The sequence below is a fragment of the Mandrillus leucophaeus genome, unplaced genomic scaffold, assembly GCF_000951045.1.
Source record: "Mandrillus leucophaeus isolate KB7577 unplaced genomic scaffold, Mleu.le_1.0 Scaffold266, whole genome shotgun sequence".
NCBI classification, from domain to species: Eukaryota; Metazoa; Chordata; class Mammalia; order Primates; family Cercopithecidae; genus Mandrillus; species Mandrillus leucophaeus.
The window spans coordinates 2,315,452-2,320,133 of NW_012102765.1; positions in this window are offsets into that span (position 1 = coordinate 2,315,452).

Genomic DNA, 4,682 nt, shown 5'->3' on the forward strand with positions numbered 1-4,682 from the left:
ACAATAAATACGTATGCCAAAATTTATCAAATTGTATATTTTATATGTGTGCAGTTTATTACATATCAATCATACCTCAGTAAAGCTGTAAAAAAATTACTAGGCATACCAAAAATCAAGACCAAATGAGAGAGAACCAAGGGGAGAATAGAAATAAAAACAGGTTCACAGGTGATCTAGATATTGGAGTTACTAGAAGTAGATTTTTAAAATAAATACGTTGACATGGTTTGGATCTGTGTCCCCACCCAAATCTTATGTCAAATTGTAATCCTCAAGGTTGGAGATGGGACCTGGTAGGAGGTAATTGGATCATGGGGATGGTTTCTCGTGGTTTAACACCATCCCCCTTGGTGTTGTCATGGTGAGAGTGAGTTATCATGAGATCTGGTTGTTTAAAAGTGTGTAGCACCTTCCCACTCCCTCCCTGGCCTTATGAAGACATGCCAGCTTCCCCTTCACTTTCCACCATGATTGTGTTTCCTGAGGCCTCTCCAGCCATACTTCCTGTACAGCCTACAGAACCATGAGCCAATTAAACCTCTTTTCTTTATAAGTTACCCAGTCTCAGGGTTTTTGTTTTGTTTTGTTTTGTTTTGTTTTGTTTTGTTTTTTGAGATAGAGTCTCATTCTGTCACCCAGCCTGGAGTCCAGTGGCACAATCTCGGCTCACTGCAACCTCTGTCTCCCAGGTTCAAGTGATTCTCTCACCTCAGCCTCCTGAGTAGCCAGGATTACAGGCGTGTGCCACCACACCTGGCTAATTTTTGTATTTTTAGTAGAAACGGGGTTTCACCACGTTGGCCAGGCTGGTCTCAAACTCCTGACCTCAGGTGATCCACATGCCTCAGCCTCCCCAAAGTGCTGGGATTACAGGCATGAGCCACCATGCCCGGCCAAGTATTTCTTTATAGCAATGTGAGAATGAACTAATACATACGTTCAAGAAGACAAATAATTATTAAAGAATATTTAAAAATAACATTTTCAAGAAAATGGGAAGGAAAAGGTGGGGAGTATTATTAGAAACCTCAAAGCTAAAAAAGAATTTAAAAAACCATACACTGAAAAACAAAATAGCTAAATTCAAGACTCTAGTAGATGAATTCAACAGCAGACGAGAACTGCAGATAAGAGGCTTTGTTAACTAAAAGTTAGCTCAGTAGAAAATATTCATATTGAAGGACATAGACAAGGGAGAAAAAAGTAAGATAGGGAAAACAGTATAACAGACATATGAGACCCAGTGAAACAGCCTAATATACATGATTCTGGTGTCCCAGAAAGACAGGAGAGACAATGAAGCAGGAGTAACATATGAAGGGATAGTGGTCAAGAATGTTCAAAAAATGATGAAAGACTTCAGCCACAGATTTAAGAAGTCCCATATGACCTGTAAGCAGGATAAATACAAAGAAAACCATGCTTGGTTCCACTGTAGTAAAACTGCAAAAAGCCAGTCAAAGAGTAAATCTTAAAAAACAGCCAACGGAAAAAGATATATTACCTTCAAAAATAAAGGCAAAATAGTGGTTTTTTTTTTTTTTTTTTTTTTTAAATAAGCATGCCAACAGAATTTTTACCAGCAGACCTGCACTAGAGCAAATAATAAAGCAATTTATTTGGGAAGAAGGAAAATGATACCAGATGGAAGCACAGTAATGCAACAAAGAATAATGATCCCAGGAAAGGATAAATAGGTGGAAAAATCTAAATCTAGATCCTGTAAGGACTAAATGCCTGTCCTTGGAGTACCAAGTAACAGTGGGGCATGAGCTGTTCATCATGGGCTGAGTTTATCTAATCCACCAAATCATAAAGCTGAATACGTGCAGCTTGCATTGCATAACAGCTATAAGAATAAACTCGCTCAGGTCCAGAAGGTACAAAAAATTGCCTGGGTCAGCGGCTCAAACTCCAATGGTATCCACTCCTACTTTTTTGCTACCTCTCCCTCAACTCACAACTATGGCTTCATAGTGAGCTACCTCTGCTTACTTAATAGACAATGAAGAAAAATCAATCTATTGTTTACAGAAGAGTCATCAGATGGAAATGTATGACCACTGCACTAAGTTCAACCCAGAAATGGGCCCAGAAGACAGTAGTGAAGGGAAAACCTCCCAGTAGACAAATTTTAGCCAATCTAGTTGTCTGCTTTGCTTTGGAGGCAAGATGACTTAGGGTATGGCTCTACACTGACTAATGGGTAATGGGTAATAGATTGTGTGGTTGGTCAGGAACTTCAGTCAAAGCCAGAAGACTGGTGACCAGGAAGTCTGGGAAAGAGGTAATGTGGACAGAAGTCCCAGAATGGGTGCCACGTGGAGATACTCATGTATCATGCACATTCCCATTAGAGTCACCCACTGCAGAGGAGGCTTTCAATGATCTGGCTGATGAAATGATAAATTCCTCCTGTGAATATCAGCCAGCTTGTTTTCCCCCTACCCAATCCTTCCTTAGTAGGTACCCACCACTAGGGCTTATATGGATGCCATTACCATTGGTTCCCAAACTGCTAAATACCAGCAATAACCAACATTGAATTCCTGACATTGCAGCATCCACAGGAACCAGCAAACCCCCTGGAAATAGGTTGATGCTAACTTTGTATCACTCCTTCATGAGGAGGCTATCAATTTGTCCTCTTAAGAAAGGAGTCTTTTGGAGTAACTAACAGGATTGTATTATTAAAACAAACAAACAACAACAACAACAACAAAAGAACAAGCACAAAGAGTGGAGTCCTATTCCAGACACAGACTTGTTTTCCCTACTTTCACTACTTCTGCCAGTCCCACTGTTTGAAGATTTCCAGAATGCCCTATTTATTGTCATGGTAACCCCCACAACACCGTCTCCAACCAAGGAACTCAATAACAAAAGGCCTGTGGCACTGAGTTTATGTCCAGAGAATCCACTGGTCTTACGCTGTGCCTATTGCTCAGTTGCAACTGTGTGGGTGGATCTGGGAAATGGCCCACTGAAAGCTCAGTTATGGCACTGAGTGGAGGACGGAACTCCGTGAGGCTGGGGTGCTCCCCTAGAGGATGTGGTAGATACTTTAAGCCAATGGCCAATATATAGTGCTGTTTCCCCTATAGTCAGAATACACAGGTTCCTGTTCTTTGGTAGAGTATTCCTGGAGACTCAATTTATTTGCTCTGAGAGAGATGTCGGAGATTTGAAGAGAGTGGAGAAGGCAGGAAACAATCGTTTAGGAGTAGAATGGCTGGGTCATATGGGAGACATATGTCAAGAAGCTGCCAAGCCTTTTTCAGTATTCACTCTGCATTCCTGCCAGTGCTTGGGTTGGTCAGTTTTCTTGATTTTAGCCAACATAATGGGTGTGAGCTGGGTCCTTTTATTCAATATTTTTATTGTAGTAAAATACAGATAACATAAAATTTATCATCTTAACCATTTTTTAAGGCAAAGTCTCACTCTATCTCCCAGACTGGGGTGAGGTGGTGCAATCGTAGCTCACTACAACCTTGAACTCCTGGGGTCAAGGAGTCCTCCCACCTCAGCCCCCTGAGTAGTTAGGACTACAGGCATGTGCCACCAGGCTTGGCTAACTTTTAAAAAATGTTCTTAGAGACAGAGTGTCACTCTGTTGCCTGGGCTGGTGTCCAACTCCTGGCCCCAAGAGATCTTTCCACCAAGGCCTCCCAAAGTGCTGGGATTACAGGCAGGAGCCATGGTAAGTGTTTTCTCTCAACCACTTTTTCTTTTTTATTTTTTTGAGACAGAGTCTTGCTCTGTCGGCTAGGCTGGAGTGTAGTGGCATGATCTCGGCTCACTGCAACCTCCATCTCCTGGCCTAAGCAATTCTCCTGCCTCAGCCTCCCAAGTAGCTGGGATTACAGGCGTGTGCCACCATGCCTGGCTAATTTTTGTATTTTTAGTAGAGTTGGAGTTTCTCCATGTTGGCCAGGCTGGTCTTGAACTCCTGAGCTCAGGTAATCTGCCCACCTTGGCCTCCCAATGTGCTGGAATTACAGGCATGAGCCACCATGCCCAGCCTCTGTCACTTTTAAGAGAGAACACATCTTGATTTCACTCCATTGTAAGCTAAAGCATCCTACTGGCCAGGTTGGGCTTCTCATGCTGCTGAATCCATAGGTGTTGAAGGCGGTCACCATACTGTTCAGGTTGATTGATCCCAGTTACCAAGGGGAATTAGCTGCTGCTGTGGAATAGGGGTAAAGAGGGTTCTATCTGGACCAGAGGACTTGCTGGGGTACCTCATAGTTCTTCCTGTCCAGTAGTGATGGCCACAGTGGTAACCCCATAAAGATAGGGCTGCTAAGGGCCAGGTGCGGTGGCTTATGCCTATAATCCCAGCACTTTGGGAGGCCAAGGCAGGCAGATCATGAGGTCAGGAGATCGAGACCATCCTGGCTAACATGATGAAACCCCATCTCTACTAAAAATACAAAAGAGATTGCACCACTGCACTCCAGCCTGGCCAACAGAGCAAGACCGTCTCAAAAAAGAGAGAGAGAGAGAGAGAGAGAGAGAGAGAGAGAGAGAGAGAGAGAAAGAAAGAAAGAAAGAAAGAAAGAAAGAAAGAAAGAGAGAGAGAGAGAGAGAGAGAAAGAAAGAAAGAAAGAAAGAAAGAAAGAAAGAAAGAAAGAAAGAAAGAAAGAAAGAAAGGAAGGAAGGAAGGAAGGAAG